This window comes from Numenius arquata, chromosome 7 (genome assembly GCF_964106895.1).
Source record: "Numenius arquata chromosome 7, bNumArq3.hap1.1, whole genome shotgun sequence".
NCBI classification, from domain to species: domain Eukaryota; kingdom Metazoa; phylum Chordata; class Aves; order Charadriiformes; family Scolopacidae; genus Numenius; species Numenius arquata.
The window spans coordinates 24,964,660-24,982,091 of NC_133582.1; positions in this window are offsets into that span (position 1 = coordinate 24,964,660).

Here is a 17,432-nt window from a genome sequence, read left to right on the forward strand (position 1 = left end):
ATCTGACTGGACTTTCTCCTTACATGCAATTATGGTCCAGTACCTTTGGGCTGGTAGCTGACAACGTTCCAGACACTCCCTGCTGTTGGAAGAAGACAAGGTTCCCTTCCTTTAGGCACTTAGAGACCAAGGCCATGAGTCTGCATGTGGAGATTAGAGGTGGGGCTGTTTCAGAAAGGGTTTAGTAGCCTAAATTGGTAGTGATGGGAGTACGAAAACAATGGAGTAGAGTAGGAAACACAGCTAGCAAGTTTCCTAAAGATCATGGAAAATATTTGGGATGTTCAGGAAAATTTTGGAGGGGAGAAGGGGTTATGGGTTCGTGATCCAGTTAACATGTTCCATGAGGAGGTAAGTATTGTTTCATAAACACAAATATCTTGATAATATGAGTAAGGTAACTTGTAATCTACTTTTAAAAATTGCCATTAGCACCACACTGGATGGTTTAAAGGGATATATGTCAAAGACACATTTAAACACAGATTTGGTGTTTAAATAACACTCGCTACTCAAATGATAGTGGGTCTAATATGAATCATGATAACTACAAATAACAATTTTTAACAATAGTTCCTAAATGCATGGTTGTAGAAAATCACGTTCAGATTGATTCAAAGGTTGTATTGTTTTATGTTTCAGTGTTCTGTACCTACAGGAACAGATGAAAGGAGGGGCCATACACTTACCATTCTGTACCAAAATCAAAATTTAAACAACCACGAGCCTGAATCCAGATTCCCACTGGATTCTACCTGCTTGATAGATTCAACTAAGACATATGAAATACCCTTGTGTTTGGAAAATACTGGAACTCGCCCCATGCAGCCCTGACTAGCCTCTACCGATCTTGATTACATTCCTTGACTTTGATTACACTTTGATTACGTTTTCACAGTAAACGTGAAAAAAGTTTTGGAGTATAAAGCTACTTCCAGAAAATAGTGGAAATTTAGGTATAAATTATGCCAAGCTTTTAAATTCTGGACATATTGTTAAAGAGTGTGAATATATTGGAAAAAGTGGGTTTGTGTGATTTTAAAAATGTATCAATGCACTTGTGCACAGTACTTAAGGGGACTTTAAGAGATCTCATTGTTTAGCTGAAAATGCCAAAATAATATAAAATGTAACGAAAGGTAATCAGTAATCTAGTTGTCAATACATATGAAATGAACCTATGGATTTCTTTTCCATAAAGTAATCTAATTCATTACACTTTCTCTTACAGGTGATATAGAATGGATTACAGATATCCCACCCAATGTGAATTTGAAATTAAAACCATATGTGTTCCCCGAACACTTACCATATGTGGAGCTAGTATATAACTCTGGATCTAAAAATGCAACAGTGAGGACTCTTAAGAAACTGGATGTTGAGGCTATTGAGGTATTCTTTTCACCGCATTTAAAACCTAGATATAAAGGTTTCCTTGACAGGTGAAAAAAGTGCCACTAAGACATATTTTTTAATTGTTCGTTCTCTCATGAATACAGGTTGATATTCCAAAAAAGTGACTCATCAGAAAGAGCAGCATAGACTTCAGTATCTACCTCTCAGTAATATCTATTAAACTTCTTCAGTTTCCTGTCACTGTAAACTTATCTGGCAGTCAGACAGGTTCTTTCCTAATCACGCATTGTCACTTGTAATGAAAGTTGTAAATACACAGTTATGATAGGTGTCATTTTTCTTAAAACTCATCTCTCAGTATCATGAATTATTTCATCAAAGTGAGATTGATAAAATATAATTTGGTAGAAGGCAATCGTTCATCATATGAATGTTTATACAAGTGTTCAACTTCACACATGAATAGATCCTTTGGCCTCTATTGGCTGATGCACAGAAAAGAACAGGTCCTTCTTTCTAGGCCAATCTTGCTCTGTAGGACTACCAGGAATCAATAAAGCAATATTAATGTTTTTCCTGGCTGAAACTGCCTCTGAATATGAAAATGGTGTAGTTCTGCAGAGCAAGTGGAGGTTATTTTTCGTACAAGTACTATTTCAGAGTAATACTGTATTTGAAAGAATTGAACCATACGTATTTTAAAAAGCACTGTTATAATCAAGACTTCTAATCAATGAAAATGTATTTACAACTTTTACATTTGTATTTCTCATTTGGATATTTTCCAAATGGCTTAAAACACTTTTAGGCTTCTTACACATATTCTTCCATTCTCTGTTAATTTTTCTTTTGGGGAGAACAGTCAGGTACATGGATGGTGCGATCTAGGTTGGTGGATACCAGCAGTAGGTGAATGGCAGCCAAATAAACTTTACAGTTAATATTCTGTAATCACTTTGCTATATATTATAAGCAGTGTGTTTTGGTACAACATATTGAAATGATAAAAATAGCTGAAGTATACTCCTGTAACTGAATCAGATGAGCAGTCACTGTCAACTCGGTATGGCACACCCAAGGATTCAAGTTCTATAAGTTGTTTTGTATAATTTTGACATAAATGTTCTTTGACAATTATATTAGGAGTTCATAGATAATATTATTTATTTGCTTGTTTGTTAACTTTCAGAGTGACCATCTTTTTTATGCTGTTGTTTGCCAAAGGATTGGAACAGTAAGTAAGAGCCATGTTTTATCAACTGTATTTTTTTGTCTAAGTTTAATGCAAATTACAATTTTCTGAAATAGTATTTAATTTAAAGATATGATGCAGGGAGTTAAGAGCACCTTCTAGAAGATATATTTGTTTACATGTGCCAATTGGAATGATTTTTTTTATTCACAGAAAACCTAAGGTAAATTTAAAAAACTTAATTTTAAAATATTTTCAAAAATTTTCTACTCCATTATTAGAAATGGTAGTCTAACTCTCTCATTAAAATTTTTAGTACTGAAGGGGTGTCTCTTTGAAGATCTCATTTTGCATGATGAAATTAAATGTTAGCAGTATGATGCTACCTCACTGCTGTCATTTCTAACATGTCTTTTGCTTCCTTTACAAAGACTAATGAGGTAGAGAATGCACGAGACTTAGCCTTAGAAGACATAAATGACAATGCTCCAGAATTTAAACAAACTCACTATAATGCTTCAGTATCAGAGGTGGGTTATGGCAAACGTTAATATTTTTTCTTGTGATATTTTTAAATTACTTTTTGGGGTCAAAACCTATGAGGTTCTAATGTGACCACATTGATATTAGATCATTATGTGCACTCTTATGGGACTTTTCTATGCCTTCCCATGGGTGTGGAAAAGAATGGCTGGGCTGCTTGTATAGGTGGATGCATGGGGTGAAGAAGAAACATTCAGCTATCCAGCCTAAAATGGAAATTGGGAGTAATTTGCATATGCTAAGGAGGTGGCACAGCTTTCCTGCCAGAAGTTAGGAAGGACCTTGTGACCAAGCATTTGATGATCTTTATTTCCTCTAGGTATCTGCAATAAATTTCACGGTTATAAAAGTGGAAGCTGTGGATAAAGATTTTTCATCTGTTTGGAGCCTCCTTACTTACAGTCTTTCGGTAAGTAAGTAAGTGCCCTTTGTTTGTCAGAGACTGTGAACTCCAGTCTACATTTCATATGAAATACAGCCTGGTATCTGAGTATGCTATCTTGCACTGTGCAGTTAAAATTACAATTTGCAAAAAGCTAGCATCAGATAGACCATTTAAAATTAGAACTTACACCACAGGATCAGCCCAGTATGCAGAGTCTGAATCTTGTTTCTTAACGTTTGTGAAATGTTTTGTGGCACTTTTCAGCTACTGCTAAGGAGCATTGAGGTCCTTTTTAGAAGCAGGAGTGAAAAAGTTTCCCGTCTTTTTAAAGTTTGTATTTGACTTGCTATTGATCTCCAGTCCTGCTGAGCTGTATAAGTAAGCCACCTGAAGTAAGATTATTTCAACTAGCTATAGATATATGCAGTGGAGATCTTTACATCTGAGCTTGCTGTCTCTGCTCCTTTTAGAGCTGGTGAAGGGAAGCTGATGCCATTCATCTGATCTGCTTTAGTTATTGACCATAGGATGAGATAAATCAGACAGAAAATCTAATGGCACTGATGCAAGAGGCAATAAAATGTGTTGAAGAGGGTCAACATTTTCCTTTCCAGTGGTGGTGTCGAAGAGATTCCTGGTCCTTTGTGAATAATGATCCAATAATAAAGGTGGAAAAAGAAAAGAAAATGTATTTAATTGTTAATTGTGTAAAATATATGATTTATTCCTTTAACAGGGTCCAAACTCTGATTACTTTTATATAAGGGAAGGAGATGGAAACATCATGGTGAATAAAACATTGGATTACAACAAGGTCAACCTCTTCAATTTAACAGTCCAAGCAAAGGTATGATATAAATTAAAAGAAGAATGAGAACCACTATTGTTCCACAATGATACTTCCTTTGCCATTAACATCCCAGTTTCTACAAATTTAAAACTTAGGGAGTTCCCAAGCCAGAACTTGGCTCATACTGCGTCTTGGCTCATACTGCAGACGAAGTAGCACATTCTTAATATTTGAGCCATTGTTTAAGTCTCCCCTTAAATACCAGCCCAAGTTTCTTTCTTTGTGTATTTCTTTAAGTATATATATTGTACATAATTTGTTCTCCACTATCGTAATATATATTCACCTATTCATTCCGGCAAATCTGTCCTATTTTTTGCTGTAGCTTACCACCTGCAGTCTTTTTGTGTGTCTTTTTTGAGATTTGATCATATATTTGCCTTCAATTCCTTTTAGAACTAAAAAGTAATTTTGCCACACTTATTGTGATATCTAGCAAATAGTACACATATTCTGTGGGCTACTATGTAACATCTGCCTGATATAAAATTAATAATTAAGAACAATTACCTTTTGATAGTATTATTCCTAGAACTGGGAAAATCTGACAGGGTGAGAGTTCTCAGGTTAAAAATGCCTAGACACTACAAAAATGTGTTATAATATTTATATTCTGCTGCATTTTCCACTGAGAAATGTCTCTTTCATTACAATATTTCTTATTTTCTTCCTTCTCTTGGGATGTAGGAAAAATTTGGAAATAACAGTGATACTGCATCATTACTAATTAATGTACAAGATTATGATACGATGAACCCCTATTTCAGTCAATCAGTGTACAATGGAACCATCAGTGAAAACCAGGTAAAAGCTCTTCACTGAATACTGCAAATGTAAATAGGTTCTTCCTGTCCACAGTGCTTTTCTTTCAAAGATTCTTCATCACTGAGCAGCTTAAGATGCTTTTGTGCTTAAGAGTGTTTGTGCAAACACTCTTTGTTTTGTGCTAACTGGTGAATTGTAAGGTCAGCACTGTAGACCTCCAAGTACCAGGTACACAGGCTATGTATTACATGAAGCATAAAACTTTCTGCTACAGAAACGGATTCTTTTGTGTTTGGAGCAACAAAAGGAAAAAAAAAAACTAAACAGGTGTTGTAATAGGGCTTTTACTGAAATCTTGGAGGGGCAGTTGACTGACCGTCAGTCCTGGAGTTAGCTGCCTGGTTTCAGTTTTAAGTAGTGTAATTCCTTCATACTTCATTACAATCGGAGAAGCAAAATAAGAATCTGAACAGTAAACTGTGGTTGATATTATATTGTAATTTTTTTTCCTATATAGGGTGGAAATTTCTGAGTGGAATGTATTTGTTTAACTCAGGCTTCTGTATGTATTGACAAAAAAAAATACTATAGTACAGTATTACCAGAGTAATCCACTAAAACTAAAAGACTTAATTATATTCTTTATTATCCTTATTTCTTTACCATTATATTAATGGTAGCATATTTTATACCATATATGCTATTGTTGTTATACATTTGCTATCCCTTTTGTTAGAAGTTCATCTTTAATTGTCTGAAAGGAATAATTTCAGATCTTCTAAAATGTTTCTATCTTTTAAATAAATTACTGTTCTTATTGGAGCTGCAGTGTAGACTTGTGTATTGTTTTCCAGGAGAGAAAACATGTTCTTAACATGAATTCCATCAGTGACTACTGCTTCATAGTCTGGTGTTTCTCAAACACGGTTTATCCATCAAATATTTTGGTCATCATTTTCCTCTGTAAAGTGTGTATGGCAGAGAGAGAATTTTTTCTGGATTTCAATGATTAAATACATGTTTCTTTAATCAAAATTGTGACTTAATGAATAAATTATGTGTATTTTTTTCAAGTTAATCAACTTGATGTATGTTTTCTAGTTGGGTCCTCTGGCTATTCTCCCAGAGAAGATATTAGCTAAAGACGGAGACACAGGTATAAATGAAAAAGTATTTTACAGCATCAAACTAGGTAAGAGCCTTTATTTTCTCCTAGACATTCACGCAGTAATGAAGACAACTGAAGAGAATAATAATGAAGTGCAGTTTACAGTCAGATGCCTTAACTGCATACATCTTCACTACAGTGCTTCTCTGTCAGCTAAATTGGCTTAATTTTAGTCATTATAGCAGGGTCCAGCTATTTTTAAAATGTTTAGATGTTCTTAACCTTCTTCCAATAAACAATTACTGATTCAAAGTGTAAGTCAGTTTAGAGGTTTCCATTTGATCAAAGGGTTTCCATTCAGGAAATCTAGAGAGATCAATTCCATCCGGAGCTTTTCCTCCTCCTGTTATAATTGCTGAAAGCTCATGAAATGCTTAATTTGAGACCCTTGAAGTGCAAGTGAATTTTCTAAGAATTGTTTTGAGGAAAGAGTGTTTGAAAAAAAAAGCACTTAAGCATTTTATCTGGAATGTTTGTTCATTTTTGCTATGGCCGAGAAGAGAGCAGTCATAAAAAGGACAGATCAGACCTACTGTTCTGCTTCATTCTCATTAAGCCATTGCAATTTGTTTCTTTTCAGTGAAACCCCCAGCCTATAGCAACACCTTTTCAATCAATGCAGACACTGGAGTGTTGGAAGTAAAGACTGCAATTGACAGAGAAGAATGTCCGTACCTTGTCGTGGGCATTCAGGTAGTAATTGTTTTAGAGTTCAGTGTGTTAATACTGAGTCTCAATTTCATAAAATAATACGTGAATTCATGTTGCTGTTAATAGTATATCTCATGGTAATGTTAAAGTGCAGTTGGTATCAAAGCTACATCCTGCCATTTAAAATGCAAAATAAAGGAAAACTTCATTAATTGAATATATGCAGTCATGTCACGTCCTTGTGTTAAGCTGGAAGAGTTTGCTGTTATCAGGGTATGGAATTTACAGCTACAAACTCTGTTTCCAGGCAACTCAGCAAGACAATATTTTCAAAACAGCTGATGCAGTAGTTCTGGTTACTATTGAAGATGTGAACGACAATTATCCAGTATTGTCACAATCAACTTACAATGTCTCAATTCCTGAAAATTTCCCAAATGGGACTGAAGTTCTTCAAGTAACAGCTACTGACAAAGATGAGGTAAAATGACAATGTCGTTATGGTTGCTACGAATACTGCATCTCTGAAATAAAATGCATTTGCATTATACAGGTGCTAGAGATTTTTTTTCTGACCATCTAAATATGCTTAAGCAAAACAAACTTAATTTCACTTCTTCAAGGGGTAGAGTACTGCAGCCAAGAATAAATTTTGGCTGTCTCTGAAACTCCTCTGGTTTGCATAAGATCCCAAATATGAAAGTGCAGAAGTGCAAAATGGACACAAAGCTGCAATTCACCCTCAGCCTGCATAATCTATTTCTTCCATGTTGTTTGCTTCTCTCCCTTTTTTTTTTCAACTGTAATCTCAATTAAATGAGAAAATTAAATGGTCTCCACCAGGAAAATAAGAAGGAAACATCCTAAGGACTGGCTCAGTGATTGTCCTTTTTAATAACAAATATCATTACTGTTTGCAGGGAGGCTTCCAGGGAATGTTGAGTCTCAGTCCAGCTGACAGTCCCTTCCAGCTCAGTCCAGCTGGGATCCTAACTGTGAGGAACTCCATGCTGTTGGACAGGGAGAGAATACCATCTGTTCACCTACAGGTATTACAAATAAGCCTACTCCTTTCCAAAGCAACCCAAGGCAACCAGGTGATACCTGATCTCTCCTGGCAAGAAGCTGACTCTCATATGGATCAACAGCTTATTTGAAGAATCAAATCCAGACTTTCATGTTAGAGCTCTCTGGAGGGAAATACCACTAGTGATGCAGTTTACTCAGCCTGTAATTGTCATTCATTCTCCTTACTACTTATAGAGCATGCATTTGAGCAAAACAATAATTTTATTGCATCATTTTTAAAGGTCACTGCTCGAGATCATTTGCCACCTTACGGTGAGGTACACTCTACAATCAACATATTGTTGTTGGATGAAAATGACAACAGCCCAACCTTTAGAGACACGCCATATAGACAAGATATTTTCACCAACATGACTGCAGGAATGTCCATTCTTCAGGTACTAGAAATACTAAGTAAAAATGACATTTCTCTGAGTTGAATGTATACATGAATCCTTGCTTGAACTTGTGTAATGGTCCTGTTGAATAGGTGATCTTTTTTAAACTCCTCTGAGTTCAGAAACAATCCATCTTTCATTTAAAAGCTTACACCTGTTGATATTCCATAATCACAGTGTCCTGGATGCTCTAATGCTATCCCAGGCCAGGGAACAAATGATAAAGGATTTTTATTCTTGATCTTAGGTACTGTGCACCATCCTGAATTCCACAAACATAAGATGGAAAATTAGGTTCTTGGATTTAGTTGTTGTAAGGTGTTTAACAAAAACTGAATGTTGTTAAGAGTCCAGAAATTGAAATAATTGTAAAAATTTTGGAAAGGCTGCTAAATGCTGAAGCATTGTGAAAAATTTTCAGATACAATATACTTTCTGTAAGACAGTAAACCAGTTAACCAAGTAAAAGAGGAAACCAAGATAAAATAACTTCAGGAGCTAAGATATATAGGGAGTCGCTATCAAAACTCATACCCAGGTGTACTGATTTAATGGATCCTGATGTAACCTCTTGAACAATCTACCTCCAGTGACTTTGGAATTACTATGAAATGAGCTTTCTGAGATACAAACTTCGTGTCATTCACATGAGTTAGTTACACAGGGGCAGGATTTCACTCTCGCTGCTGCAATGATACTGCGTGTGCATCAAAGAGCAAACATTCTTACTGAGGTTTAACCTAGTAGACAGTCAGTTAGTTGAAGGTGTAACCAAATTTTACTGTGGCTATATTTAGATTATTTTTATATATAAAATTATTCAGACCTATTATTTGCCATAAATGAAAAAAGAACCCACAATTAATTCCTAATTGTCTGCTATCTGATTGTTTTTCTCCGCAAAGTACACAAGAATAAGCAAAGCAGTGTTACTTGATACCAACACAAGAAACTGGAGTAAAAAAATTTATTTTTTTTTCTCCAGGTTGCTGCTGCTGATCCAGATGATGGTATAAATGGAGAAATAAGCTTTATCTTAGCTGGTGGCAATGAAGATGGATACTTTGAATTGGATACATCCACAGGACAAATCAGTTTAAAAAGAGCAATCCCATTAGGAGTCAACCAGCTTAAGAACTTTGTCTTGTGGATAACAGCTATTGATGGTAAGACAAGATTTTAGTACAGGTCAACACAGCTATATCCGGTGATGGGGTTTGGTTTGGTTTTGTTTTTTACTTGAAAGAATGCTGTGAAGTTATGTTCCCAGAGTGTGTTTGAAAAATATCGTATATTTTTATCTGCTCTTGTCTGTTGAAGCTAAGAAGAAAGCTGTCTTATTCATCCAAATTAATTGCATCTCTGGCAAAACTCTGCTTCCTGCTGATGCTGTTATATCAAATTTAAGTTTTCTTTATGGCTATGTACAAAATAACATACATCTCACACCTTCCTTTAATTATTGTCTGGTGTTGCAGAGCATAGAACACAGAGATTCAGGCACAAGCTAAGAATTTATAACGCAGTCAACAGCGAGTAAAATGAAAATAAACCATGATGAGTAACTTGGTCTTTGCACATCCATGTGGGTATTGAAAACCTAAAATGGAGATGCCAAAGCCATTTTTAGGATGACCAGAAAAAATGTGGTTTCCTTTTCAGGATTTGTTGAGGGTTTCTTTGTTTTGAAAGAATAACAGAACTCGGCGAATGTTTATGATCTGAATAAGAACAGAGATAAAAGTTACCTAGAAATGGAATCTCACTCCTGGTAGCATGAGCATACAGTGTTTTTCAGCCTCCTGATTTTCCCCTGATTTGGTCAACATGACCTCTGTCTTCAAATTATGGCTGCATGGATAAATGAGTACTGGGAGGAATACAGTTACAAAAGAGATTCATCAGTCCATCTTTTATCTGTCTGTGGTAATATTGCAGTATGTATTCAAGTTCATGTATTGTAAATGTAACACCCAATACATGAAACTGATCTTGGTTAGGACCTCTCAGCAATACTGTAATAGTAGCAGTAAGGATTTAAAGAAAAAAAAATTAAAAAATCAGTGGAAAAGTATGGTTTTTTGGCACAGAAGGTAATTTGTGCATCTGTTGGGATATTGTTTTCTTCTGCTTGCAGGTGGGATGATTCCAAGAAGTTCATCAGTGCCAGTACAAATCTTTGCAGTTGGAGACTCCAGACCTCGGTTTATTCAGAAAACATATAACGTGTCTTTGGAAGAAGAGTTAGCCAGTCCTGTTGAAGTAGCAAGAGTAAGAACAACTTTATTCTGTCACTTCTATAGGACATGACAGCTATAAGAAAATCCTGTAATATAAGTGCTCTAAATGTCTATATCCCTCTGCGTTATGAATAACTAGATGTTGTTATGGATAAAAGATGTTTTCTTTTCTGCATACCAAGCTTCACATACATTATATACTGATCACATCCCTCAGACGAAGCCTATCACCCACAAAGCCTATTCTTTCAATTGCAAACCTTTAAACAGCATCTGCTACCATTTAACATCAAAAAACCCCAAAAAACACCCCCCCCCCCCCCCCCAAAAAACACCACCAAAACCAAAACAAAAACAACCAAACAAAGTAAACCCCAGAACTTCTTGACAAATTAAACTTTCACACTTAGCCCTTTGTTGACTTTGGATATTTTCCAAAGCCTGTAGTGGCCCAAAGACCAGGATAGGCAATATTCACTCATCTGTTGGTGATAGATCTAAAACACTGTGACATGATATAGGTAGGAAATGGAGTCTTCTCATCAGAGAACTGTCATAAAGGCATTTTCAAAGAAGGCTCTAGAACTTGCTCCTCGTTTTGATCAAAAAAATGCTCAGACAAGCAGACCACCAGAATGCGCTGTGGCAGTTCCTTCTTAGATGCAGTTCTAAAGAGAGATTGGGAGGTCTCATACCAAAACAGAGAGAAGATAATGTGTTTCAGTGTTTGATTTATTGGCTGCATGGGTTAATTAATTTTTCCACTTTTTTCTGTACAAATAAAGACAGAACCAAGGGTTAGAGTGTGGTCTGTTATTTTTATTAATAATTATATGTATTTACATTTCTGTATTAGTAATGTTCCAGTTAAAGGCAGTCCTCTCCAGCTGTATTTTTATGCATATTGTGGCTTGGATTCTTACTTCTTTTAATGAATAAAATTAGTAAAATAAGGGCACACATAGTTAAAACCATTATTTTTTATTTTCTTTTTAAACACTGGTTTATTAGTTTCAATTTAACTTATTAACTTATTGATAATATGCTGTATCTTACACAGGTGGAGTATGAGTCTTTAAATCCTCATATACCAATTACATTTCAAGTATTGACGGAATCTGCTACATTTGACATTGATGTCAATGGAATCATCTCGACAAAAACCAAACTGGACTATGAATCCCAGAATAATTATATTCTAAATATTTCCTTATCAGATGGAAATGGTACTGACTATGCTACAGTGTTTATCAAAGTTACAGATGTCAATGATAACAGTCCTGTGTTCAATACAACCAGCGCTACTATTACTATTCCAGAGAACACACCAGTTGGAACTAGTATTACCAGTGTGTCAGCTACGGATATGGATGAGGGCTTTAATGGATTAGTTGTTTATACTCTGAAAGGTGGAGAAGGAAAAATGGATATTGAAACCTCAGGGTTAATTTTTCTGGAACAGGAACTGGACAGAGAAAAACAAGGCTTCTATAACTTAATAGTGATTGCCAGTGACCAAGGCCAGCCCGTGCTGTCGACAGCTCTCAATTTGACAGTCATCATCGAGGATGTAAATGACAATCCTCCAGTCTTCTCATCAAATGGATATGGAGTGAGTGTTACTGAAGATGAAGTGGTTGGAAGGGCACTACTGACAGTATCTGCTACTGATTTGGATGCTGGGGCCAATGCCCTTGTGAAGTACAGAATTGTTGGCCAGCATCCTCCAACCTCCTCACCGATGTTTCTTGTCAATATGACCACGGGCCAGCTCAGCCTGAGCCAACAGCTGGATTTTGAAGCCATAAAGCAATTTGAATTAGAAGTGGAGGCATCAGACGGAGGGCAGCCAAGCCTCAGCGCTAAAACGCTTGTTACTGTGCATGTAGTAGATGTCAACGATAACCCACCAGAATTTAACCAGGCCGTTTATGACATATTTGTGTTTGAAAATCTACAAAAGGGTAGTCCTATCTACACATTCAGTGTGACTGACATGGATGAGGTAGGTACCAAATTAATCTCATCTTGATAAATCAAAATGGCATGTTTTTCTCTACTAACCTGCAAAAAAGCAGAGTAGTAAATGGGCAAAGGGAGGCTCTTCAATGGTTGGCGATAAGTACGTTTTATATCACTAAAAGTTCATCTTGCTTTCTGTGGAGCCAGCAATAGAACTTCCTTAACCAAGGAAGTTAAGACCTTGTACAGAATAGTTTACTGGCTATCTCAGAGAAGCTAAGAAGAGCTTTTCTCCCTATAGATACGTAACCCAGGACAGAAATTGTTTCTGTCCATATGCATATGACATAAATGCAGGTATGTCACACCAGCTAGTGAACAGATTTTTTTGGTTTTTGTTCTGTGTTATTGCTTATTATGTCAAAATAATCAACTCTGGTTTAATATTGCTTGGTTACTGGCTTCCGTCTGAGAATATTTGTTATTGCATTTCTGCAATGCAGTCAGCCTGCCCTTAGTATCAGCTTAATCAGGGAGGAAGGCAATTGTATAGCTGATATGTTTTCTTCTTCTTTAATAGGAAATGACACAATTTTACTCTGCTTTATAAAAAGCTGTTTCTTTGTCCCCTTGTTTTATAATGAAATTTCATGCGTAGCCATGGCACTGGGGAGCTGTTTTGGAGGAGGAGATTTCTGATTTGCTGTGATATTCTTGCTCATGTTAGTTTTAAAGAAGCTTAAATGCTTCTCCCAGTTCAGACTCCACTGAACTCTGTGTTGCTGCATCATGGGGATTGGTCTTAGAGAGCTTAGGGGAGGGAACGTGTAGGACCCAAATAGAGAAGCCCACGGGGCCTTCCACTTACCCCAGTTTCTGTTTGCCAAAGACATCCATTATTCCCATAGTTCAGGGTGCAAGATTTCATTTATTAAACCTCGCAAAGCACTGGTACTTCTGCAATGAGAAGTCTTATAGAAATGTCGGGTATTAATTTTAATAAGATTATGTTTTAAACTTAAATATTCATCATTTTAATTTTAAATTAACTATGTTTTCTTTTTAGGCTGGCTTTTCTCAAGGACACTTTATTCATAACAGTACTTTGTTTACTGTGGATATCCCCGGAATACTTTCATTAAGGAATGACACAGAACTGGACAGGGAGACTACATCTGGATTTACTTTAAAAGTAAATTTGGGGACAGACTCTGCAGCTTTGGCTCATTTCTGCTTCGTTCCCTCAAACCCTTTTTAATATCTTTATCAGAGGATTAAAATGGCAATACCATCAACTAAAATTCCATTTTTATTTCTTACTTTGGCAGGTATGGGCAGTTGATGCTGAAACGAATGGGCTTAATTCAAGTGCCTTGCTCCACATCACTGTTCTGGATGTCAATGATAACAACCCAGAGTTTCAGATGCAGCCATATAGATTTGCAATTCTGGAAGGAGATTACACATTGGGTGCTCCTGCTAGAGTTGGACACGTGACTGCTACTGATTTGGATGAGGGAGAGAATGCACGAATTACTTATTACTTATCAGCTGAGGATGGGGATAATCCATACAGCATCCAACAGGTATGTTTTTTTGCTAAAAACAACATTTAGATACTGCTTTTTATTAGGTTACTTGACATAGTAAGATACATCAGGTAAAAAGAGTAGGCAGTAACCATTCTAGTACACGTGAAATCAAAACCAGCGTGTGCTCTGCAGTTTGGAAGTATATGTCAGTGTCCAAAAACTAATATACTGGTCAGAAGTTGCTTGGCATCTGAGCTATATTTGTCCAAAGGAGAACAGAGGATTTCAATCCCTCATCTCTTTTGAGAACTCAGTGTACAAGAGTTATCAAAATGATCCGTGTGTGAACTCTATTACCTTCTCTAGGATGGAACCATTTTGGCTAATAGCTATTTAGACCGAGAAACTAAAGAGAAGTATGAGCTGTTGTTGGTGGCATCTGATAATGGAGTACCTCAAAGGCAGGTAATAGAGAAGAACACATTATTCTTCATCTGTAACTTCCTTTTATTCAAAAATTTAAGTGTCTGCGCATTTTCTGAATCATGATTTTCTCCTGTCACATGCCAGAATTTCACATATGTCAGCATTCAAGTATTAGATGTGAATGATAACTCTCCGCAATTTACAAGAGCACAATACTCGGCAAATGTCCTTGTAGCGACAGCAAAAGAAGGAGCGTCTGTATTATCTGTGTCTGCTATTGACCTTGATGTTGGGAACAATTCGGTTATTTCATACAGGTAAATGTCTGTGAAGTTATTAAGTATCTTTTGTTAAAGAACCTTTTGGGTCTGCACGGCAAGGTTTTGGTAGTGAGGGAGCTACCAGGGTGGGTTCTGTGAGAAGCTGCTAGAAGCTTCACCCATGTCTGATAGAGCCAATGGCAGCCAGCTCCAAGAAGGACCCACTGCCGGCCAAGGCCGAGCCCATCACCAGCGGTGATAGCACCTCTGTGAGAACATATTTAGGAAGGAGGGGAAAAAAAACCTGCACAACTGCAGCCAGAGAGAGGAGCAAGAATATGTGAGAGCAACAACTCTGCAGACACCAAGGTCAGTGAAGAAGGAGGGGGAGGAGGTGCTCCAGGCGCCAGAGCAGAGATGCCCCTGCAGCCTGTGGTGAAGACCATGGTGAGGCAGGCTGTCCTCCTGCAGCCCATGGGGGTCCACAGTGGAGCAGACATCCACCTGCAGCCTCTGGAGGACCCCACGCCAGAGCAGGTGGATGCCCGAAGAAGGCTGTGATCCTGTGGGAAGCCCACGCTGAAGCCAGCTCCTGTCAGAGCCTGTGGCCCCATGAAAAGAGGAGCCCATGCTGGAGCAGGTTTGCTGGCAGGACTTGTGACCCTGTGGGAGACCCACGCTGGAGCAGTCTGTTCCTGAAGGACTGCACCCCATGGAAGGGACCCACGCTGGGGCAGTTTGTGAAGAACTGCAGCCCGTGGGAAGGACTCATGTTGGGGAAGTTTGTGAAGGACTGTCTCCCATGGGAGGGACCCCATGCTGGAGTAGGGCAGAAGCATTGAGGAGTCCTCCCTCTGAGAGGGAAGGAGCAGCAGAGACAATGTGTGATGAACTGACCACAATCCCCATTCCCCACCCCCTGCGCCACTCAGGGGGAGGAGGTAGAGAAATCAGGAGTGAAGTTGAGCCTGGGAAGAAGGGAGGGGTGAGTGGAAGATGTTTTGAGATTTAGTTTTTATTTCTCATCATCCTACTCTGATTTGATTGGTAATAGATCAAATTAAATTCATTTTCCCCAAGTTGAGTCTGTTTTGCCCGTGATGGTAACTGGTGAATGAGCTCTCCGTGTCCTTATCTCACCCATGAGTCTTTTGTTATATTTTTCTCTCCCTGGTCCAGCCGAGTTGGGGAGTGGTAGAGCGGCTTTGGTGGGCACCTGCTGTCCAGCCAAGGTCAACCCACCACAAAGAAACAGAAGGGTATTTTTATTAGTCATAAGAAGATAAGACCTGTTCATAGGTATTTTACAAGTGCTATAATGAGTAATGATTTTTAAACCTAGGAAAAAGGACAGTCATTGCTCTGTGTTTTAGTGCTTATCAAATCATGATTACACCGTAAGAAAGAGAATGCAGTCAAATGATACACTTAGCAACAAGAACCAAAAGCCAAGTTTTGTTTCAATTTCTGAAATTTTGTAGAATATGTTGGAGTTTGAGTAGGAAGTAAATTAATCTCTGAGAATGACTGTCTTTTCAGATATCTTCTGTTTGCTGGGAGGAGGAGATCAAGAAATACTAACTTTCCTAATGCACTATGCATAAAAAAATTAATCAAGAAAGATTTTTGGATGAGCCCTATATTATGGAAAATACCGGGATACCTTGACATGAAAAGTATAGATTGAGAAGGACAGGTGAATGAGTCAGTAAGCTGTGGGTGTTTAAAACCAGTGTCTTAAAAGAGAATATTTTTAACTATAAGATGGCATTCTACCTTAAACACATTACTTTTTCTTGTGAGCAATCCAGTTATCTGTGAGAGTTTGCAGAACACTAGGGATTAGCAGGTCTGCAGTCTGGAGACAGATGTCACCTGGATTTTTTATATTGCTGAATATGCAGCTGAGCGTGCAGTATCTTCCTTCTGGTCATGGGAAGATCAAAGGCTTGGGATATAATGGGAACTGAGGGCAAGAATGCTGTCTTTTTTCAACATGGAAGACATACTTGGAAATAAAACGGCTGATAGAAATTTGCGCTAATGATGCAGCAATTAAAACCTGTTGCTTAGCCATTCTTTACAAACAGACGAACACTGTCTGTTGGGTGCTTGTTGCAGAAGTAGCAGTAAGTAGATGGTACTTCCAATGTCATTAATATGAATGTTATACTTATTTCTCTTTAATACAGCCTCATGAACCATTCTGATGATTTCCATATAAATAGCCGCACTGGAGAAATCGCCCTCAGCAGTAACTTGGACCATATCACAGCTGACACAGTTGTTACACTGATAGTTATTGCTGCTGATCATGGGGTTCCTCAGCTTACATCAAATGGTAAATGATATCTTTTCACCTTCCCCCTCCCCCCCCCCCGCAAAATGTAACCTTTGCAAACACTGAAATTTGAAATTAATACCATTGCTGTCAAGCCAAAAAGAATTAGGGCTAGAATTCATGTTGCGTTTCAGCAATGATGAATATTTGTTTTTTACCCTTTGATTTCCTCCCAGCTGATCATATTAACAGGAAGCTTGATTTAATAATTCTGGTTAGAAATATAATTTTGTAGTTCTTCAGTGGTGCTTATGGTACAAAAAACAGGACTTGATAGTAGTAGCAGCTCTAAAAA